Genomic DNA, 24,988 nt, shown 5'->3' with positions numbered 1-24,988 from the left:
ATAAACACACAGCGTATTGGGTGAGCAATTGGCTAATGGGCCAGGCTCAAAGGGTTCTAGTAAATGGGGTTCTGTTGGGCTGGTGACCAGTCACTAACAGGTTCCACAGGGATCCATCTTAACACCAGCACTCTTCAATGTCTTTATGAATGACTTAGACTCAGGACTTGAGGGATTGCTTAGTAAGTTCGCTGATGACACAAAATTGGGGGGAGCTGTTGACACTCTCAAGGGCAGAGAAACCCTGTAGAGGGATCTGGAAAAACTGGAGAACTGTGCAATCACCAACCACAAGAAGTTCAAGATGAGCAAGTGCTGGATTTTGCATCTAGGACACATGCATCTGAGGAGCCCTGTACCGCTGAGGCCCCAGAGGAAGGCAGGACAATGGAGGAGTTTGCCTCAGTTGATGAGGACTGGGTTAAGGAACAATTAGGCAATCTGGACATCCTTAAATCCATGGGCCCTGATGGGATGCACCCGCAGGTGCTGAGGGAGCTGGCTGGCATCGTTGCTGGACCGCTCTCCATCATCTTTGCCAAGTCTTGGGAAATGGAAGAGGTGCCTGGGGACTGGAGAGAAGCAAATGTCACTCCAGTCTTCAAAAAGGGCAAGAAGGAGGAACCGGGTAACTGTAGACAGGTCAGCCTCACCTCCAGCCCTGGGAAACTGGTGGAACGACTTATCCTTGGTGCCATCTCAAGGCATATCAGGGATAAGAGGGTCATTACGGGCAGTCAACATGGCTTCACCAAAGGGAAGTCATGCTTGACCAACCTCATTGACTTTTACGAGGACATAACAAGATGGATGGATGATGGCAGAGTGGTGGACGTGATCTACCTTGACTTGAGTGAGGCATTTGACACAGTCTCCCACAGCATCCTCACAGCTAAACTGAGAGGATGCGATCTGGATGATCGGGTAGTGAGGTGACTGTGAACTGGCTGAAGGGAAGAAGCCAGAGAGTTGTGGTCAATGGGGTGGAGTCCAGTTGAGGCCTGTATCTAGTGCAGTGCCTCAGGGGGCAGTGCTGGGGCCTGTATTATTCAATATATTCATCAATGATTTGGACAAGGGAATAGAGCGACTGTCAGCAGGTTTGCTGTTGACACCAAGCTGGGAGGAGTGGCTGACACGCCAGAAGGCTGTGCTGCCATCAGAGACATGGACAGGCTGGAGAGCTGGGCAGGGAAAAATTTAATGAATTATAACAAGGGAAAGTGTAGAGTCTTGAATCGGGGCAGGAACAACCCCAGGTTGCAGTATAAGTTGGGGAACAACCTATCAGAGAGCAGCGTAGGGGAAAGGGACCTGGGGGTCCTGGGGACAGCAGGGTGACCATGAGCCAGCACTGGGCCCTTGTGGCCAGGAAGCCAATGGGACCTGGGTGGGTTAGAAGGGGGTGGTCAGTAGGTCAGAGAGGTTCTCCTGCCCCTCTGCTCTGCCCTGGGGAGACCACACCTGGAATCTTGTGTCCAAATGTGGCCCCTCAGTTCCAGCAGGACAGGGAACTGCTGGAGGGAGTCCAGTGCAGCCACCAAGATGCTGAAGAGAGTGGAGCATCTCCCGTGTGAGGAAAGGCTGAGGGAGCTGGGGCTCTGGAGCTGGACAAGAGGACACTGAGGGGTGACTCATTCATGGGGATCAATATGGAAAGGGAGGATGGAGCCAGGCTCTTCTCAGTGACAACCAATGATAGGTCAAGGGGTAAAGGGTACAAACTGGAACACAGGAGGTTCCACTTAAATTTGAGAAGAAACTTCTCCATGGTGAGGGTGACAGAGCCTGGCCCAGGCTGCCCAGGGAGGTTGTGGAGTCTCCTACTGGCAAAATTCAAGACCTGCCTGGACACCTTCCCGTGTAACCTCATCTGGGTGTTCCTGCTCCATGAGGGGATTGCACTGGATGAGCTTTCCAGGTCCCTTCCAGTCCCTGACATTCTGTGATTATGTGTGTGACACAGCAACCCTGGCTGTACAGGCAGACCGGGGGAAAAGATGGCGGAAAGCAGCTCTGCAGAGAGCGATCTGGGGATTCTGGTCAAAGACAAGTTGAACATGAGCCACCAGTGTCCCTGGAGCCAAGAGGGCCCCGTGTCCCGGTGCACCCAGCACAGCACGGCCAGCCGGGCAGGGAGGGGATTGTCCCGCTCTGCTCTGCGCTGGGGCGGCCTCACCTGCAGCATTCACTGTGTGCAGGGCTGGGGACACAGGAGAAAAGGAAATAAAGCTGCTGGAGAGTGTCCAGAGGAGGGACAGCAAGTTGGTGAAGGTTTGGAGGGGAAGCCGGATGAGCAGCGGCTGCAGTCCCTGGGTCTGTTCAGCTGGAGCAGAGCAGCCTGAGGGCAGAGCTCATGGGCTGCAGATTCCTCAGCAGGAGCAGGAGGGGCAGGGTGAGCTCTGCTCTGTGACAGTGACAGAGCCCAGGGAATGGCAGCAGATGTGCCAGGAGGGTCAGTGGGACATGAGGAAAAGGTTCTTCACCCAGAGGTGCTGGACACTGAACAGGCTCCCCAGGGAGGTGCCACGGCCCCAACCTGACAGTGTTCAACAAGAGACTGGACAACGTCCTCAGACACACGGGGTGACCTGTGGGGTGTCCTGTGCAGGGACAGGAGTTGGAACCGATGATCCGTGTGAGTCCTTCCAGCTCAGGACATTCTATGAATCTGTTATTCTAAGACTGCCCTGGGGCAGCTTCTGTGGGGTGTCCAGTGCACATGGGCACAGCCCAGACCCTGCTCTGATGGTCCTGCAGGTCTCTGGCAGGAGGTCTGGCTGTGAGAGGATGCTGCTGTGTACCCCACGCTGCACACCCACGCTGTTAGCTGTTCACTGGTGTTTAGATCTGCGGGTCACTTTATTGGGCATGTTCTTGAGGAAGACTTTGGCAGAAGACCTAAACCTTCATGTACTGCCATGAGATCACCTTTCTTTATGGAAAGACTGTTCTGAGGCCAGCTCTGTCACAGAAGTGCCCATTGCCTGTTTTTGCCCAAGGACCTGGCAGTACTTGGTGGGTAATGCTGAAGGACGGAGAAGTTTGATGCGTACCTCGAGGGGATTTGATTTTAGGTGAGAATACTCAATATTGAACTACATGATGTTAATTGCTACATGATGCTATATGCTGTACTAACAGTGTTCAATAAGTGTCTTTCAGGTCAATGTAGTGGTGATGAAACCAGAGCTACTTCAACAAGTGGTGCCTGACAACTTAAGTTGATTTCTTTGACCCACAAACCATGGGCATGAGCTGCATTAGATATACCATTTTTCCTGCCCTGGGAGACTGTTGTGATAAATGAAATTTAAAGTAATTAACTAAATGAACTTAATGAACATTTAAAAAGGATGGCCCAGGGACTAAGAGGATGATGAATTACATCTGTATGTATATGTATATATGTACATATATAGTAGTAGTATTTAACTAGAATGTATTGATAAGACCTAAGTATGCCATAAATGGTATGGAATAAGGGATGGAATGTGCTGGTTTGACTGAAAATGGGATAATTTTCTTCATTAAGTTAGAAACTTTTCTTTTCCGTAGCTAGCACGGTCATTATTTGGACTTAGTATTCCATCCCATTAGCGTGGTGCCTCATATTTAAGAAAACTCAGGACCTTCCGGGTTGCTGACTCTCTTGCTCTCTCAGGCATCCCCACTCTTGCCTACTCTTGCTATCAAGGCTGGTCCAGGACGTTTAGTTTGGCTTTTGCTCTTCTGCAGAGGCCTCCGGGCCTTTCTGCCTTTTTCTTTTATTTTTTCTCTGTGGTATCGGCTTTAGGACCAGGTCCTCTTTCCTAGGACTGGCTGCTCAGCATGTTCGTGAGGAACTGCCTTGAGTATCTTTTATTTCTATTTTATATACATATTTACTTGTAGCATATTTGTATTTTGTGATTTTATTAAACTGTGTTTATCTCAATCCAACATTCTCCCTTCCCTTTCCATTTTCTCCCTGTTGCGGGGTGGGGGGGCGAGGGGGTGAGTGAGCAGCTATTGTGGTTGTGTTGCTAGTGCGTGTTAAACCACAACAGAGGTCACAATGTGAAAATGAGCTTATTGCTCCAAATCCATAGATCGAAAGACCCTTTTTTGATCCTGTTCTTGACACCAGGTTTAGAGGAAAAAGCCAGGCAGTGCAGTGAAAAATCAAATTTTATTACAGAGGTGGTGTAACAAACTCACTTAGACACTCTTTACAATGCTCTGACAGTGAAACACTGCGGGTTAATCCCTCAGATATAGTGGGACAAATCTAAACACTTGTGTAAGGAGAAATAACAAACACAGAAATAACACAGTGAACAAGCAAAGTTCAGGGCTAGTAAAGAACACATCAGGAATCATTTGTGGAGAAAGATTGGAACTTTAGCTTTTAAAAAATGTCTATGAAATTTTTTTCTCAGAGCATCTTTGAGCTCCTGGTTCCTCATGCTGTAGGAGAGGGGGTTCACTGCTGGAGGCACCACTGAGTACAGAACTGCCAGCACCAAGTCCAGGAATGTGGAGGAGATGGAAAGGGGCTTCAGGTAGGCAAACAAGGCAGTGCTCAAAAACAGGGAAACCACAGCCAGGTGAGGGAGGCAGGTGGAAAAGGCTTTGTGCCATCCCTGCTCAGAGGGGATCCTCAGCACGGCCCTGAAGATCTGCACATAGGACACCACAATGAACACAAAACACCACCAAAATGCAGAAGCACTGAACATGAGAAGCCCAAGTTCCCTGAGGTAGGAGTGTGAGCAGGAGAGCTTGATGATCTGGGGGATTTCACAGAAGAACTGGCCCAGGGCATTGCCCTTGCACAGGGGCAGTGAAAACGTATTGGCCATGTGCAGGAGAGCCATGAGAAACCCAGTGGCCCAGGCAGCTGCTGCCATGTGGACACAAGCTCTGCTGCCCAGGAGGGTCCCGTAGTGCAGGGGTTTGCAGATGGCAACGTAGCGGTCATAGGACATGATGGTGAGAATAAAAAATTTTGCTGACAACAAAAATGAAAAGAAAAAAAACCTGGGCAGAACATCCTGAGGAGGAAACAGCGCTGGTGTCCCAGAGGGAACTGGCCATGGATTTGGGGACAGTGGTGGAGATGGAGCCCAGGTCAAGGAGGGCGAGGTTGAGCAGGAAGAAGTACATGGGGGTGTGGAGGTGCTGGTCCCAGGCTATGGTGATGATGATGAGGCCGTTGCCCAGGAGGGCAGCCAGGTAGATGCCCAGGAAGAGCCAGAAGTGCAAGAGCTGCAGCTCCCGTGTGTCTGTGAATGTCAGGTGGAGGAACTGGGTGATGGAGCTTCTGTTGAACATTTGCTGCCTCTGCATATGGGGATCTGTCATAGGAGAAAAAGACAGCGACAAATTAACAGAGGAAAATCAAATCCATTTCTCATACAATCTCCCCTTGCTACATGCAAGCTGTTCCTTTTCCAGAAGACCTTCATTTAGCTCTGTGGCTGGACCCCGCGGTGGTGCTGGCTGGAGATGCTGTGAGGAGCAGGGCCTGTGCCTGCTGGCTGCCGAGGAGTCAGCCCTGCTCTGCAGCAGGGGTCATGGGAATGGGGGGACAGGGACCAGTCCTGGGGTTCAGTTTTGTCAGATAATAGTGCTCCTGGTACAGAAAAGCATATCAGCTTCTGTACTCACGGTGATAAGGACCTGAGATGGCAGAAGGCAGTTTTGACAGGTTTGGATTTTTACAGCTCCTTCTCCTCTCCCAGACTGGGGAGTGTTCTTGGATGTCAGGACCTTGTCTGTTCCCCTGTCTTGCTCTCAGCTGCTCTAGGTTGGCACCTTTCTGATATGGATGGTGATCAAGCTGCCTTGTTATCTTGAAAAGCCATGAGGCACTGCTGAGAATAGTGGAATTTACTGCAGACTACTACGTCTCACCCTCTCTTAAGGTCTCAGCACCCAATGTTTAGCCCAGGACACACATGGCTTATTTCACAAACCCAACAGCATTTTTTTGTGTAATAACATCTCTGTGCTTCTCCATGGGGATTTCAGATAACACAAAGGTACTATAGGACAGGTTTGCATCTTGGAGCTTGTAAAGACAGCTTGTAAGGACACCTCAAGGAGACAGAGAAGTGTTCTAATAATGGCATTTGATTCAGAGAGACTCAGCTCATTCCCCAGCCCCACAGACTGCATTGCTCACACCCCACACGTCAGAGCAAAGCTGGGACACGTGTGCCCATGGACACACCTGCAGGAAAGGACCCACAAGATCAGGCTCTGACTCTGCAGCTGAAACTGCCATCCCCGGAGAGCCTGACAGCAAGAACACGATCCCAACAGCAGTGACCCAGAGCAGTGGAGCAAGAAGGAAAATGCGGTGAGGGTGGGTGTGAGAGAGGCCAGGGCAGAGGCAGCCAGGCACTCAGACAGTGTCACCCTTCCCCAGCTGTGCAGCCACCTCCCAGACACCAACACTGCCGGGCAGCTGCTCTCAGCCCCTGTGCTCTGCAGAGGAACTGGAGCTCTGGCTGCACAGGAGCTGCTTCATGCCTTGGAGCCCCCGGCCCTGAGGGCAGAGGCTTTGCTGGGTGGGACAGGAGGCCAGGGGGCTGCTCACAGGAGGGATCTGCATTGGAGGAGATCATATGGAGTTTCCTGTGTTCTCCTTCCAACAACATTTCTGGTTTGAATTTCCTCTCCTTCCCAGATCATGTCCCTGTTGCCCAGGTGTTTTCCTAATTGGAGGTGTTGTCCTGTCCCATGTCTTTTCCCTGTCAGCACTCACAGAGCCAATCCCAACCTCTGTGCACTCACCCTGGCCCTAGAGAAACCTGCCTGTTTGCAGGGCACTGCCTGGGAACATCTTCCTGTTTGTAGGCTGGAAAAATGGACAAGTCAGACTAAGCCTCACGGATCTACCAAAGGTGATGCTACTTCTGCCCAGAGGCAGAGAAGATACTGAGGGCATGTAACAAGGCTTCTAGTGGACCTAGTGCTTAATAAGATTTCAAGTTCAGGAGTCTCAGTGACTTGTTAAAACTAGACAGCTCCTTTTCCATTTATCCTTTTCCCCAACCCCCACAACCCTGGAAGAGGAAATGGACAATACAGACTCAGGAAATCTCCTTAGTAAAACCTGTATTGATCTTCTGCTTGAGACATCCCCTTGGAAAACTCCTGGGGCTGATGTGGGGCTATGAGCGGCCTTGACCCACAGAGTACCAACTCAACAGCAGAAGGACCCTGCCCTGCTGTGGGTCACTCCTTCCACCCACAGCTTCTCCCCACAGCATTTTGGTGATCTCCCTGGGCAGGCTGAGTGCTGACCGTGGCAGGTGGCAGAGTCCTGGCCCCAGCACAGCCCTGGGGTGCAGGGACCCTGTCCTTCAGAGGACAGCCCTGAGCACTCCTGGGTGCACATTAACATTTACACCCCCACAGCCATCCCTGGGAGAAGGCAGCCATCGCTCCCAGTCCCTCTGACAGTGCAGAAGGCAATCCCCGCTCTGCAGCACATCCTCCTCCTCTGCATCAGAGAATCTCTCAGAGTTGTCCTTACATATCTCATAGGCTTTGCAATGTGCCAGCTTTGTGAGATCCTACGATGATTTGCAGATGCAAAACCCTGCAGCCACAGTCTGTTAAGATTTCTCTCCCAGTGACCTCTTGATATCCTTCCATTCCCAACTGCCTCTACCCTCTCTCTGCCTGTCTCCTCTGCCCTCGGTGCTGCAGGCAGAACCCTCAGCCCTGCTGCGTGTGCAGAGGAGCTGCTCCTGGGCAGAGCTGTCTCTCTGCAGCGCTGCCGCTGCCATGAGCTCCCTGTGTCCCAGGAGCCCAGCCCAGCTCGGCAGCACAGGAGCAGCCCAAGGCACTTCAATGACTCCTCTGGTGGGTTTGGTGCTGAGTCCATGAACTTCAGACAGCAACAGAAAGTTGAAGAGACCTCTCAAGAAGTCAAAGAGAGATGCAAACTCAAGTTTCCTGTAGTGTTAATGAGTCCCAATGTGGGGCACTACTGACAGAGCTTGTGTGCTTGTTAGAGGAGAAAACTGGACGCAGTGAGGACAGTTAGAGCCAGGCAATGTAAAGGTAGCTCTGGTGTGTTAATCTGGATGTGTTACTTAAGACAAAGTTCTGAGCCCTGACCCAGGACTCTGAGAAGGCAGATTCTGTCCCCCACTGTGCTGGTTTGACTGAAAATGAGTTAATTTTCTTCATGCAGTTAGAAACCTTTCTTTTTCATAGCTAGCATGGTCATTGTTTGGACTTAGTTTGAAAACAACAAGATAACACCCCAGAACAGAGTTAATCTTTTCAGTTGCTCTGGTGTGAGAGCCAAGGACGTTCTAAACATTCTGCCCACAGGTGTGAGGCAGTGAGGAAGAGGGGCATGGATGCAACAGAACTTGACTGACATCCAGACTGACCAACAAGAGTGTTCCATCCCACTAGTGTCATGCTTCATATTTAAGGAGAGTTGGGATCTTCCAGTCTCTTTCTGGGTCTTATCTTGGCTCCTGGAGACCTGTTCAGGGAGTTCTGTTTGGAACTTTCTTTAGTTTGGCCTTTTGCCATGCTGCCATTTTGCAGAGGCCTCTGGGCCTTTCTGCCTTTTTTCCTCTTTTCTCTCTCTGGGATTGGCTTTGGGACTGGGTGCTGTTTCCTGGGAGTGGCTGCTCGGTGCGGACCAAGTTCATGAGGAGTTGCATTGAGAATCTTTTATTTTATGTTCTATTTCTATTTTATATATGTTTACCAGCAGTCTATTGGTATTTTGTCATTTTATTCAACTGTGTTTATCTCAGTCCAAGTTTCTCCCCTTTTGATTCTATTTGGGGTGGGGAGGGGGGTGACTGAGTGAGCGGCTATCATGGTTATATTGCTAGCTCAGGTTAAACCACAACAACTGGAGATCAGTAGAGCAACAGAACAGCATCTCGTAGAAGAATGTTTTGGCTATTACCAAGAACTTATTTTCTACAGCTGCAGATGCAAAATAGCAACTGAAGGTCAGAACTTTAATTGACAGCCTTCCTGACAAAAATGAAGACATCGAATAGAGAAAGGGAAGTCCCCAGACTCTAATATTGCAATTAAACACATGGGGGCAGGGGGTGAGTGCTTGGATTGTGGGGATATAGTTGTCCAAGATTTTTTCCACTGACAATCCCTCTTCAGGATGCACGAACTCAAGCTGCTCTACCCTGCACCTTACAAATAAATTATTTATTTTAGAAGAATTTCTGGAATCCATGCCTGAGGTTCTACTACGGGCAACATAGGGAAAAATAATTTCTCTGTTAGAGAAACCATGTTGATGTTAGATGGTAGGTCTAGCATTGGTACCTGATCTGCAACTCTGTAAGACAGCTTAGTTATGACAGGGAGAGACTTTCTGGTTTGAACTTTGTCAGCATTGGTGAAGCTTTTCTGCATCATATCGAGCCAGCTCAGGTGGGTGTATCTGCAATGGCCAATGAAATCTGCAATGGCCTCTGTGGTGGCCTCTCCAGCTGCAATACTGTCTGCAGCATCAAAGATAACTGCATCTGCAGTGGCATTGGTAATGCTTTGAGTGTCTGCAATGGTCTCTGCATCTTCAATGATACCTGCATCTGCAATGGCACCTGCATCTCCGATTGTCTCTGCACCTAGCTATGCCTCAGCAATGGTCTCTGCAGTGATTTCTACAATGGTATCTGCAGCTGCAGCAGAATTTTGCATCTGCAGCACCTAAAATGGCACCTGTAGCTGCAATCGTATTGTTTTAGTGTCTTCATCTGCAACATTATCTGGAATGACATTGTGGCAGATGCACACAACCCACCCCTTCAGCCAAAACAGCAGCAGTTTGGTCCAGGCTTCAAAGGAGGTAAAGGCCTGAGCTGCAGCCAGGTCAAGAACTCCTTTTAGCAAACCCACAAGGAAGCAGAACAGCAACTGAACACTGACAAGTTGTGGGTGCAAGGAGTCTTGTGTAGATCTTTCCCACTGTATGAAATTTGACGATGAACTTAATTCCATAAATATCTGGGGGAGCTTACTTTGAGCTCTCTGCCAGAGAAGTGTGGCTGTATTGCAACAATCTCTTACTAATCATGGGTCACTGGATGAGCCCAATTTAAGTTTTATATTAATCATTTAGCTTAAGTATGTGCCTATTATATAGAATGAATTAGAATTATGAAGTCTTGCCTTTTAATATACTGTCTGTTTTGCATTACTTGGTAGCTAAATTTTGTGAAATCTTTAAATTTTGTGAAATCAAAACTGTGTGTTGTAAAGTTCTGCTCATATTTACCAAACTTGTATCTACTTCAGCAAAACAAAGCAGCTACAGATCATCAACACCATATGCAAGATAAGGCCTGTTTTGTACCTTATTGAACAAAACAGGATCCACTCAGACAAAATAACACCTTCGAAGCCAGCATGAAGTGGCTATAAATTATCAACATCTGCAGCTAAAAAAATTTCTATCTGAAGACAGTGAAAGAATCAAATGAGAAGCAAGAAGACCCCAGACCTAAATATGGCTATTGGACTAGATCAGCATGGGAGGGGAGGGTAAAAGGTCTGTAAAGGTATAATTACCCAGGGACTTCTATGCTTGAGTTGGCACCTCTGTGAAGTCACCAGCCCAAGCTGACCCTGCTGTTGTACTACTCCATTAAATTATTTATTTCTATGAACTTCAATGTTTGAGAGTTTGCTTCAGGAGACCTGGGATCCAGATTTCAGAGCAACCTGACACCTGGTCCCTAGAGGGGAGGTAAGCAGCTTGAGATGCAGAATTACAAAACTTCGAGGTCCTAGCCAAGCCTTACAAAGAATTGGCTGTGCACATATAACCTTTTAGCTATAAACACATATAATCACTGACCTGTTTTTCTTACCCTCCATGTCTCTTAGATATGAACTGTTGACCAAGTCTGGGGCTAAGTTTGGACCCAGACACACCCAGACTACTCTCTGAGAAGGAGTTTAGAAAGCAAGGGGGTCCTTTCTGAACTCTGTGACTCAATGACAGGGACTCCCTCTTCCTTTTTGCATGTCCCGTCTCCATAGAAATCATAGAATCATAGAATGTCCTGAGTTAGAAGTGACCCACAAGGACCATCAAGTCCAACTCATGTCCCTGCATAGGACAACCCCATCGTTCACACCATGTGTCTGAGGATGTTGTCCAAAAGCTTATTTAATCCTGTCAGGCTCAGGGTCATGACTGCCTCTCACAGAGTCACAGAATGGTTAAGGTTGGAAAGGACCTCTGGAGACCATCTAGTCCAACACACCTGCTAAAGCAGGTTTACCTAGACCAGATGGCACAGGAATGCGTCCAGGGGGTTTTTAGATGTCTCCAGAGAAGGAGACTCCACACCCACTCTGGGCAGCTTGATCCAGGGCTCTGTCACCCTCAAAGTAAATAAGTTTTTCCTCATATTCAGACGGAACCTCCTGTGTATCAGTGTGTGCCTGTTGCCCCTCATGCTATCATTGGGCACCACTGAAAGGAGTCTGGTCCATCCTCTTGACATCCACCCTTGAGATATTTATAAACATCGGTGAGATCACCTCTCAGTTTCTCTTCTCCGAGCTGAACAGACCCAGGTCTCTTAGTCTCTCCCCATAAGAAAAGTGCTCTAGGCCCCTTCATCATCTTCATAGCTCTCCACTGGACTCACACCAGTAATCCTTTGTCCTTCTTAAAGTAGGGTCCCCAGAACTGGACACAGTAACTCCAGATGCAGCCTTGTCAGGGCAGAGTAGAGGGAAGGATAACATCCCTTGACCTGCTGGTCACACTCAATGCTCTTCTTAATGCATTCCCTCTCTGGGGACCCTGTTCCAGTTCTCCACCACCCTCTGGCTGAAGAACTTTTTCCTAACGTCCAAACCAAATCTCCCCTGGCACACTAAAACAACTTTACAAAACAGTCACTGTAAAACAGCTCTCACCTGATTCTCCTTGGCATACTTCCTCTGTGCAGGAAGTAACAGAGTGAACCTTGCCATCAAAACTCTGTTAAGTTGCATTTTATTTAAGTGATCTAAACACTGCTCTGTGGCAAGCAGAACCCTAAATCACTCATCCATGACAATTTATAGCTTTACCAAAATCATGGGCTGTGACTTCAATTATGCAGGCTCTGTAACCTCCCTTTGTAACCTCCCACCAACTCTATCTGACTATACACTATACCAGGATTTACTGCCTGCACGGGCTGGAGTGAATCTCACACTAGTGAGGAAATTATTGCAGCATCATAAGTAACAGCAAGTGCTGAAACAAGTAAAATACAATTGCCTAAGTTTATCTTTATTCAAAGTCTTTCTTCAGGAGGCACCCAGCTCGAGCTGCTCTACCTTGCAAATCACAGTATCACAGTATGTTTGGGATTGGAAGGGACCTCAAAAGATCATCTAGTCCAATCTCCCTGCTGGAGCAGGAACGCCTAGGTGAGGTCACACAGGAAAATGTCCAGGCGGGTTTGAATGTCTCCAAAGAAGGAGACTCCACAACCCCCCTGGGCAGCCTGTTCCAGTGCTCTGTCACCCTTACTGAGAAGTTTTTTCTCAAATTTAAGTGGAACCTCTTGTGTTCCAGCTTGATCCCATTACCCCTTGTCCTATCATTGTTTGCCACTGAGAAGAGCCTGGCTCCATCCTTGTGGCACTCACCCTTTATATATTTATAAACATTAATAAGGTCACCCCTCAGTCTCCTCTTCTCTAAACTAAGGAGACCCAGCTCCCTCAGCCTTTCCTCATAAGGGAGGTGCTCCACTCCCTTAATCATCTTGGTTGCCCTACGCTGGACCCTCTCCAGCAGTTCCCTGTCCTGCTGGAACTGAGGGGCCCAGAACTGGACACAATATTCCAGGTGTGGTCTCACCAGGGCAGAGTAGAGGGGAAGGAGGACTTCTCTCGATCTACTAACCACCCTCCTTGTAATACACCCCAGGATGCCATTGGCCTTCCTGGCCACAAGGGCACAGTGCTGGCTCATGGTCATCCTGTTGTCCACCAGGACCCCCAGGTCCCTTTCCCCTACACTGCTCTCTAATATGTAATTTCCCAACCTATACTGGAACCTGGGGTTGTTCCTGCCCAGATGCAGGACTCTACACTTTCCCTTGTTAAATTTCATTAGGTTATTCCCCGCCCAACTCTCCAGCTTGTCCAGGTCTCTGGATGGCAGCACAGCCTTCTGGCGTGTCAGCCACTCCTCCCAGCTTAGTGTCATCAGCAAACTTGCTGATAGTACACTCTATTCCCTCGTCTAAATTGTTAATGAATATATTGAATAATACTGGCCCCAGTACTGACCCCTGAGGCACTGCACTGGATACTGGCCTCCAACTAGACTCCACACCATTGACTACCACTCTCTGGCTTCTCTCCTTAAGCCAGTTTGTAACCCACTTCACTACTCTATTGTCTAGACCACACCTCCGCAACTTAGCTGTGAGGATGCTGTGGGAGACTGTGTCAAAGGCTTTACTGAAGTCAAGGCAGACCACATCCACCACTCTGCCATCATCCATCCACCTTGTTACATTCTCATAAAAGGCTATGAGGTTGGTCAAGCATGACTTACTCTTGGTAAAGCCATGCTGACTGCCCCTAATAACCCTCTTATCCTTGATATGCCTTGAGATGGCACCAAGGATAAGCTGTTCCATTACTCTCCCAGGGACAGAGGTGAGGCTGACCGGTCTATAATTACCCGGGTCCTCCTTCTTGCCCTCTTTGAAGACTGGAGTGACGTTTGCTTTCCTCCAATCCTCGGGCACCTCTCCCGTTTCCCAGGACTTGGCAAAGATGATGGAGAGTGGTCCAGCAATGACACCAGCCAGCTCCCTCAGCACCGCGGATGTATCCCATCTGCACCCATGGATTTATGGATGTCCAGACTATTTAATTGCTCCCTAACCCAGTCCTCATCGACTAAAGCAAACTCCTCCATTGACCTGGCTTCATCCGGGGTCTCAGGGGTACAGGGCTCCACAGGACAGCCTCCGGCAGAGTAGACAGAGACAAAGAAGGCATTCAGTAATTCTGCCTTCTCTGTATCTTCTGCCACCAGGGCACCCACCCCATTCATCAGTGGGCCTACATTGCCTCTGGTATTAGTTTTATCCGCTATGTATTTGAAAAAGTTCTTTTTGCTGTCCTTGACCCCTCTCGCCAGTTGTAACTCTAAGGAGGCCTTGGCTATCCTAGCTGCCTTCCTACATCCTCTAACAGCAGCCTTATATTCTTCCCAAGTGGCCAGCCCCTGCTTCCATGGCCTGTAAACTCTCCTCTTCTGCTTGAGCATACCCAACATATCCCTATTCAATCACGCAGGCCTCCTGGCTCCCTTCCTTGACTTCCTACATGTGGGGATGCTCTGATCCTGAGCGTGGAAGAAGCAATCTCTGAATGCAATCCAGCTCTCTTGGGCCCCTTCTCCTTCAAGCAGTCTTGCCCATGGGATTTCCCCCAGCAATTGCTTGAAAAGGCCAAAGTTAGCCCTGCTAACATCGAGGGTTGTAATTCTACTCACTATTCTGTTCCTGCCACACAAGATGCTGAACTCCACCATCTCGTGGTCACTGCAACCCAGGCAGCCCTCAACCTTTACTGCTTCGACCAGACCCTCCTTGTTAGTGAGGATGAGATCCAGCAGTGCACCTCTCCTAGTCGGCTCCTCCACCATCTGCATGAGGAAGTTCTCATCAAGGCACTGGAGGAACCTCCTGGACTGTGGCTGGCTGGCTGAATGGTCCTTCCAGCAAACATCAGGGAAGTTAAAATCACCCACAACAACCAGGGCCTGTGACTGTGAGGCCACTCTCAGCTGCTCATAGAAGGCCTCATCAACTTCCTCAGCCTGATCTGGTGGCCTGTAACAGACGCCCACAACAGTGTCACCCCTGCCAGCCTGCCCCTTGATCCTGACCCATACACTCTCAACTTGCTCGTCATCCACTCCTGGGCAGAATTTAGTACATTGTAGTTGCTCTCTCACATAGAGAACAACTCCACCACCACGCCTGGCCGGCCTGTCTTTTCTGAAAAGGGCGTAGCCATCCATGACCACATTCCAGTCATGTGAACTGTCCCACCATGTTTCTGTAATTGCCACCAGATCATAATCTCCCGACCAAACACAGGATTCTAACTCCTCCTGCTTATTCCCCATACTGCGCGCATTGATGTAGAGGCATTTCAGGGAGCGAGCAGAGCACACCCATTTCTCCCTAGGGGCATAGGAGGCCACCTGGTCCTCATCAGTTTTAGAATGCTGCCCCACTGGGACAAGACCAACTACAACCCCATCCCCCTTCGAGCCTAGTTTAAACCTCTCCAAATGAGCCCAGCTAATTCCTGCCCCAGCATCCTTTTGCCCCTATGAGATAAACCTTTCCCGCGTGACACTGTCCGGACTGGAGTCTTATAAAACCAACCATTATAAAAAAATCCAAAGCCCTGCCTGTAGCACCACTCTTGGAGCCAACCATTTAGAGACTGAATTTTCCTATTCCATCCCACATCGCCACTTGAAAATGGAAGGAGTGAAGAGAAGATCACTTGAGCCCCTGAGTCTTTCACCATCCTTCCCAAGACCTTGAAATCATAATTCATTCCCCTCAGACTACGGGAAGCAGCTTCCTCCCCGTCTGTCTGGAAGACCAGCAGCGGGTAGTAGTCTGTCGGGTGCACCAGTTTGGGGAGCTCTCTAGCGATATCCTTGATCCGGGCTCCAGGTAGACTACAAACTTCCCTAAGATGAGGGTCAGCTCTGCATATTGGGCCCTCTGTTCCTTTCAGAAGGGAATTTCCTATTACAATCACTCTTCTTTCTTTCTTATCAGAGGCAGTCTTAAGTTGTGAAGTCAACCGCCTCTTCCTATGTGATCTAGTAGGCAGGCTTGGCACCACCTCCTCACCTACCTCTTCTTCAAGATCCAGGGCCTCAAACCTATTACGGAGGGGCACCTGGGGAGACAAAGCAGGCAGGGAGGGGGGCTGCCCTTGATGCCGAACCAGAATACGCTTCCAATCCTCGTCATCATTTAGGCCCCCTACCTCTACCCGACAGCAACAAGGGTGGGGCCGTCTCAGGACTTCCGCCTCTGTCCGAGAGGGCAGGAGGTCCATCTCCTTTTGGGGGGTACCTCCCTGGGGCCTTTCCGACTGGCACGTCAGGGTGTTACTCCAAGAGTCGATCTCCCTTTCATACTCCCTGATGGTCCTCAGCGTCTCAACCTCCTCCTTAAGTTTCACAACCACGTCGAGCAGGTCTTGCACCTGCTCACACCTTACACAGGTGGAGTGCTGGCCTCCCTGCCCCGGCAGCAGCAGGCTCTGGCACTCCCTGCAGCCGGAGACCTGAACAGCTACCGTTCAGGACAGAACCTCAGTCTGCGTTGCCACAGTCTGTTTGAGACAAGCTCTCCTCCTGGAGGCGACCATGGTCGTCAGCAGTCTGGGATGCTGGCAATAAGTTAGAGGGGCTGACAAGCAACAAGCGCTCTCTGCACCCTGCTGCACAACCGACCACACCCGCTGCTGCAGCACAGTGTGGGTGGGACTCACCCGCTACACAAGCTGGTTGGTCCTATCTGCACCTGCTGGGCAGCGTCTAGTCGCTGCCCTCCCAAAGGACTTTTCAAGGCAAGGGGAGGGGGTGTGGTCGCTGTCACCGTGAGAACGCCCCCCGCCACATCAGCCGATCTCTCGCAATGGCTGCCGGGGCTACAGGGATCGGGACCCGCCGGGAATCACGCTGTCCCTGTACGATTCCCTCTGAGCTTCCTAATCTCGGCTGAACCTCGTGGTCGGCTGAACCCCGCCGGCTCTGGCTCTCGCTGGGCTGGCTGCGATCAGCTGACATGCAGCCAGACCACGGGTTAGTGAGAGAGGATGGGACAGAGAACAGGATGAGAAGGAAATAAAGCAAGGCAAGGAGAGGCAAGGACAGGCAAGGCAAGGCTAGGCTGCAGGACCTTTTTTGCTATATAGTTTCTAGCACATTCTTCTTCAGACAAGGAGGAAAGCAATCAAACCTTATGGATTAGGCCCAAACAAAAACCCCAGCTACTTGAGTCACCTAGACTAAGCCTAAAATGCAAAGATCTCTCCATAAGGATGGTTTTCCTACTGTACTTCTACAATCTGCTGGCAGTAGAGAAAAATAAGCTGCAGATCTCCTTAGGCTGAGTCATGGTGGTTTGGTGCAGGGATCATGCATATCATGGGAATATTTCACCATTTCTGCTAGGTTTTTCAGTGTATTACAGCAAAACACGCACCTGATGACATCATTTCAACAGCAAAGGCAGCAATTTGCAGAATTCAGCTTCTTTGGGGAACTGAGAAATTGCTGAGCTGACACCAAGTCCTGCAGCGTCCCTGTCACCTGCAGAGTCACCGCATCCTCGCCACGGTAGCGGGCATTGTGACAAAGGTTCTATGTCAGCTGGGCGTGGCAGCCAAGCGCCCCCTAGGGGAGGGGGACCCTGTAGCCCAAGGACTGTCACCGCCTGCTGTCCCTCCTGTCACCAGCGAGCACTCTGAAAACTGGCCAAAACATCCCCAGATTTGGGTCCAAAGTGGCTCTCCATCTCCAAGAGACAAGTGGGGAACAAATATATGGGACCGAGGGAGAAAGTGAAGGGAGCAGGAGAAAGGGAGGGAAGAGGAAAAACTAGAGACGGGCTGCAGGACTGAAATGGAGGAATTGAAAGAAAAGAGGCAGGAAGCAGGAGAGTGAGAGAAAAGGAAAGAAGAGAGGAAAGAAGAGACAGGCAGCCAGACGAGGGGTTAGTGAGAGAGGATGGGACAGAGAACAGGATGAGAAGGAAATAAAGCAAGGCAAGGAGAGGCAAGGACAGGGAAGGCAAGGCTACGCTGCAGAAAGTTTTTTGCTTGGAGAGCATGTGTGTCACAAAGCCCATTGGACAGCGTGTGTGTCACAAATTCCCCTGGACAGTATGTGTGTCACAAACCCCATTGGACAGTCTGTGTGTCAGAAACATCCCTGGACAGTGTGTGTGTCACAAACTCCATTGGACAGCATGTGTGGCACAAACCCCCCTGGACAGAGTGTGTATCACAAACCCCATTGGACAGCGTGTGTGTCACAAACCCGACTGGGCAGCGTGTGTGCCACGAACCCATCTGGACAGCGTGTGTGTCGCAAAACGCAATGGACAGCCTGTATGTCACAGCCACACCTGGAGAGCGCGTGTGTCACAAACCCCATTGGACAGTGTGTGTGTCACAAACCTCCCTCGACAGCATGTGTGTCACAAAACCCATTGGACAGTGTGTGTTTCACAAACCCCATTGGATAGCGTGTGTGTCACAAAGCCGATTGGGCAGTGTGTGTATCACGAACCCCGTTGGACAGCGTGTGTGTCACAATCCCCATTGGACACTCTGTGTTTTACAAACCCCTTTGCACAGCCTGTGTGTCACAAACTGCATTGGACGGTGTGTGTGTCACAAACCTCATTGGACAGTGTGTTTGTCACAAACGTCATTGGACAGTGTGTTTGTCACAAACACCATTGGACTCTGTGTGTGTCACAAACCCTATTGGACAGTCTGTGTGTCACAAACCCGATTGGACAGTGTGTGTGTCACAAACCCCAATGGACAACGTGTGTTTCACATACCCCATTGGACAGTGTGTGTGTCACAAACTCTATTGGACAGTGTGTGTGTCACAAACCCCAATGGACAACGTGTGTGTCACAAACCCCACTTGACAGTGTGTGTGTCACAAACCCCATTGGACAGTGTGTGTGTCACACACCCCAATGGACAACGTGTGTTTCACGTACCCCATTGGACAGTGCGTGTCACGAAACCCCCTGGACAGTGTTTATGTCAAAAACACCCCTGGACAGTATGTGTGTCAAAAGCCCATTGGACAGTATGTGTGTGAAAAACCGCCCGGGACAGTGAGTGTGTCATAAACACCATTGGACAGTGTGTGTGTCACAAACTCCGTTGGACAGTGTGTGTGTCAGAAACCCTACTGGACAGTGTGTGTGTCATAAACCCCATTGGACCGCATGCGTTTCACATACCTCCCTGGACAGTGTGTGTCTCAGAAAACCCATTGGCAATGTATGTGTCACAAACCCTATTGGACACTGTGTCTGTCACAAACCTGATTGGACAGTGTGTGTGTCACAAACCCTACTGGACAGTGTGTGTGTCATAAACCCCATTGGACCGCATGCGTTTCACATACCTCCCTGGACAGTGTGTGTCTCAGAAAACCCATTGGCAATGTGTGTGTCACAAACCCTATTGGACACTGTGTCTGTCACAAACCTGATTGGACAGTGTGTGTGTCACAAACCCCAATGGACAACGTGTCTGTCACATACCCCATTGGACAGTGTGTGTGTCACAAACCCCAATGGACAACGTGTCTGTCACATACCCCATTGGACAGTGTGTGTGTCACAAACCCCATTGCAAAGCGTGTGTGGCACAAACCCCCATGGACAGAGTGTGTGTCACAAACCCCATTGCACAATGTGTGTGTCACAGACCCCCTTGGACAGTGTGTGTGTCAAACCGCCGGGACACTGTGTGTTTCACAAATGCCATTAGACAGCGTGTGTGTCACAAATCCCATTAGACAGTGTGTGTGTCACAAACCCCACTGGATAATGTGTGTCAGAAACCCCATTGGACAGTGTGTGTGTCATAAACCCCATTGGATAGCGTGTGTGTCAAAAACCCCATTGCATAGCGTGTGTTTCACAAACCCCTTTGGCCAGTGTGTGTGTCACAAACCACATTAGACAGCACGTGTGTCACAAACCCCATTGGATCCCGTGTGTGTCAGAAACCTGACTGGGCAGCGTGTGTGCCGCATACCCATCTGGACAACGTGTGTGCCACAAAACCCAATGGACAGCCTGTGTGTCACAGCCACCCTTGGACAGCGTGTGTGTCACAAATCCCATTGGACAGTGCGTATGTCACAAACCTCCCTGGAGAGGATGTGTGTCACAAACCCCGTGGACAGTGTGTATGTGACAAACTACGTTAGACAGCGTGTGTGTCACAAACCCCAATTGACAGCGTGTATGTCACAAACCCTATTGGACAGCGTCTGTTTCACGAACCCCATTGGAAAGCGTGTATGTCACAAACGCCATTGGATAGTGTGTGTCACAAACACCATTGGACAGCTTGTGTGTCACAAACGCCCCTAGACAGGGTGTGTTTCACAAACCCTATTGGACAGCATTTTGTCACGAAACCCGTTGGAAAGTGTGTGTGTCACAAACCCCATTGGACAGTATGTGTTTCACATACGCCTCTGGACATTTTGTGTGTCACAAACCCCATTTGCAACGTGTGTGTCACAAAAACCATTGGTCAGTGTGTGTGTCACAAACCCCCCTGGCCAGCGAGTGTGTCACAAACCCTATTGGACACTGTTTCTGTCACAAATAACCCTGGACAGCGTGTGTGTCACAAACTGCCCGGGACAGTGTGTGTGTCACAAACCCCATTGGACGATGTGTATTTGAAAAACCCCATTAGATAGTGTGTGTCACAAACCCCATTGGAAAGGGTGTGTGTCACAAACGCCCCTGGACAGGGTGTGTGTCAAAACCCAATTTGACAGCGTTTATGTCACAAACCACATTGGAAAGTGTGTGTGTCACAAACCCCATTGGATAGTATGTGTTTCACATACCCCCCTGGACAGCGTGTGTCTCACAAACCCCATTGGCAATGTGTGTGTCACAAACACCATTGGACAGTGTGTGTGTCAGAAACCCCCCTGGACAGCGGGTGTGTCACCAACCCCATTGGATAGTGTGTCTGTCACAAACACCCCTGGACAGTGTGTGTATCACAAACCCCATTCGACAGTGTGTATGTCATAAGCCCCATTGGATAGCGCGTGTTTCACAAACGCCCTTGGACAAAGTGTTAGTCAGAAACCCCTTTGGAGAGAGTGTGTGTCAAAAGCACTTTGGACTGTGTCTGTGTCATAAACCCCATTTGATAGCCAATGTGTCACAAACCCCCCTGGACAGCTTGTGTGTCACAAACCCCATTGGACAGTGTGTGCATCACAAACCCCATTAGACACTCTATGTGTTAAAAAACCCCTTTGGACAGCATGTGTGTCACAAATCACATTGGACTGTGTTTGTGTTGCAAAGTCCATTGGACAGCGTATGTGTCACAAACCCCCTGGATACGGTCTGTCTGTCACAAGCCCCATTGGACAGTGTGTATGTCACAAACACCATTGTACAGTGTGTTTGTCACAAACACCATTGGACTGTATGTGTTTCACAAAACCTTCTGCACAGTGTGTGTTTCAAAAACCCCATTAGACAGCGTGTGTCACAAATGTCCCTGGACAGTTTTTGTGTCAAAAACCCATTGGACAGTGTGTGTGTCACAAACCGCACGGGACAGTGTGTTTGTCACAAACACCATTGGACAAAGTGTGCGTCACAAAGTCCATTGGACACTGTGTGTGTCACAAACCCAGTTGGACGGTGTGTGTGTCACAAACCGCATTAGATAGTGTGTTTCACAAACCCGATTGGACAGGAGGTGTGTCTCAAACGCCCCTCGACAGGGTGTGTGTCACAAACCCAATTGGACAGCGTGTGTGTCAAAAACCCGATTGGACAGCGTGTGTGTCACAAACCCCATTGGAAAGTGTTTGTGTCACAAACCCTATTGGACAGTGTTTGTGTCACAAACCCTATTGGTCAGTATGCTTTTCACATAGCCGCCTGGACAGTGTGTGTGTCACAAACCCCATTGGCAACATGTGTGTCACAGACACCATTGGACAGTGTGTGTGTCACTAACCCCCCTGGACAGCGTGTGTGACATAAACCCCATTGGACAGTGTGTTTGTCACAAACACCCCTGGACAGTGTGTGTGTTACAAACCCCATTGGACAGTGTGTGTGCATAAACCCCATTGGACAGCGTGTGTGTCAAAAACGGCCTTGGACAAAGTGCGTGTCACAGACCCCATTGGACACCATGTGTGTCAAAACCCCTTTGGACTGCATGTATGTCACAAACCCCATTGGATAGCGTGTGTGTCACAAACCCTCCTGGACAGTTTGTGTGTCACAAACCCAATTGGACAGATTGTGTGTCAAAACCCCATTGGACAGTGTGTGTGTCACAAACCGCCAGGGACAGTGTGTTTGCCACAAACACCATTGGACAGCGTATGTGTTCACAAAGGCCATTGGACAGTGTGTGTTTCACAAACCCCGTTGGACAGTGTGTGTGTCACAAACCCCATTGGATAGCGTGTGTGTCACGAATCCTCCTGGACAATTTGTCTGTCATAAACCCAATTGGAATGTGAGTGTGACAAACCCCATTGAACAGGGTCTGTGTCATAAACCCCATTGGAGAGCGTGTGTTTCACAAATGCCCATGGACACCATGTGTGTCACAAAACCTATTGGACAACAGTGTGTGTCACAAACCCATTGGATAGCGTGTGTGTCACAAACCCCCCTGGACAGCGTGTGTGTCACAAAACCCAATTGACAGTGTGTGTGTCAGAAACCCCATTGGAAAGTGTGTGTGTCACAAACCCCATTGGACAGTATGCGTTTCACATACCCCTTTGGACAGCGCGTGTGTCACAAACCCCGTTGGACAACGTGTGTGAGACAAACCCCATTGGATAGCGTGTGTGTCACAAACGCCCCTGGACAGGGTGTGTGTTACAAATATCATTGGACAGTGTGTGTGTCACAAACCCCATGGGAAAGTGTGTGTGTCAAAACCCCATTGGACAGTGTGTGTGTCACAAACCGCCCCGGATAGTGTGTGTGTCACAAATGCCATTGGACAGCGTGTGTGTCACAAAGCCCATTGGACAGTGTGTGTATGTCACAAACCCCGTTGGACGGTGTGTGTGTCACAAACCCCATTGCATACCGTGTGTCAAAAAACCCATTGGACAGGGGGTGTGTCATAAACACCCCTGGGCAGTGTGTGTGTCAAAAACCCCATGGGACTGAGTGTGTTTCACAAACTGCATTGGACAGCGTGTGTGTCCCAAAACCCCTTGGACAGTGCGTGTGTCACAAACCCCAATGGACAGTGTGTGCATCAAAAACGGCCTTGGACAACGTGTGTGTCACAGACCCCATTAGACACCATGTGTGTCAAAACCCCTTTGGACTGCGTGTGTGTCATAAACCCCATTGGATAGCGTGTGTGTCACAAACCCCAATTGACAGTGTGTGTGTCAGAAACCCCATTGGAAAGTGTGTGTGTCACAAACCCCATTGGACAGTGTGCGTTTCACATACCCCTTTGGACAGTGTGTGTGTCACAAACCCTCCTGGACAGTTGGTGTGTAACAAACCCAATTGGACAGTTTGTGTGTCAAAACCTCATTGGATAGCGTGTGTTTCACAAACCGCCAGGGACAGTGTGTTTGCCACAAACGCCATTGGACAGCGTATGTGTTCACAAAGGCCATTGGACAGTGTGTGTTTCACAAACCCCGTTGGACAGTGTGTGTGTCACAAACCCCATTGGATAGCATGTGTGTCAAAAACGCCTCTGGACAGGGTGTGTGTCACAAATATCATTGGACAGCGTGTGTGTCACAAACCCCATTGGAAAGTGTGTGTGTCAAAACCCCATTGGACAGTGTGTGTCACAAACCGCCCCGGACAGTGTGTGTGTCACAAACGCCATTGGACAGCGTGTGTGTCAGAAAGCCCATTGGACAGTGTGTGTGTCACAAACCCTGTTGGAAAGTGTGTGTGTCACAAACCCCATTAGATAGTGTGTGTCACAAACCACATTGTACAGGGGGTATGTCACAAACGCCCCTGGACATGGTGTGTGTCACAAAACCAATTGGACAGTATGCGTTTCACATACCCGCCTGGACACTGTGTCTGTCAGAAACCCCATTGACAACGTGTGTGTCACAAACACCATTGGACAGTGTATGTGTAACAAACCTCATTAGATACTCAATGTGTTAAAAAACCCCTTTGGACAGCATGTGTGTCACAAATCACATTGGACTCTGTGTGTGTCAGAAACCCCATTGGACAGCGTGTGTGTCACAAACACCCCTGGATACCGTGTGTGTGTCACAAACTCCATTGGACAGGGTGTGTGTCAAAACCCTGTTGGACAGCGTGTATGTCACAAACCCCTTTGAACTGAGTGTGTTTCACAAACTCCATTGGACAGCGTGTGTGTCCCAAAACCATTTGGACAGCGTGTGTGTCACAAATCCCATTAGACAGTATGTGTGTCACAAACCCCATTGGACAGAGTGTGTGTCATAAATCACCTTGGACAGCGTGTGTTTCACAAACCCCATTGGACAGCGTGTGTGTCACAAAGCCCATTGGGCAGTGTGTGTGTCACATACCCCATTGGATAATGTGTGTCACAAACCCCATTGGACAGGGTGTATGTGACTAACTGCCCTGGACAGGGCTAGTGTGTGGGAAACTGCAGTGGGTCTGTGGAATCCTTGACAGAAAATATGAGAGTAGAGATCAGCCTTGAGATATTAAGATTTACCCTTGAGGAGGATGGGAGTAAAGGAGTATCCGGAGAGAGGAGAGATGTACCCGTGAGAGAGAAGGGGATAGAAGAATAACATGGATGATAGCAAGTTTAACCAATGAGATGTTAGTGCTGTAACTTGTAACCAATAGTGAAAAGACACATGAACTGGCAGAATTGTATAAAAATGCACTTGTAGCAATAAATGGCATCTATTACTTTCATCTTGAAAGAATTTGGTCCATGTCGCTTGTCCGTCTCAACCGCGACATGTGGTGACCCCGACGTGATCCTACCTGAAGAGGATCTCGCCTAACAAGGTGACAGCGAAAAGCTGTGAACAGCCGAAGAGCTGTGGAGACGGAGCCCGGTACAGCTGGTAAGAACAGCCCTGGAGAGCTGCCGAAGATCCGGATCGATTGAAAAGACACCTCGCAAAGGA

The sequence above is a fragment of the Nesoenas mayeri genome (genome assembly GCF_963082525.1).
Source record: "Nesoenas mayeri genome assembly, chromosome: 18".
NCBI classification, from domain to species: Eukaryota; Metazoa; Chordata; class Aves; order Columbiformes; family Columbidae; genus Nesoenas; species Nesoenas mayeri.
Note: the sequence above shows the minus strand (reverse complement) of the source record.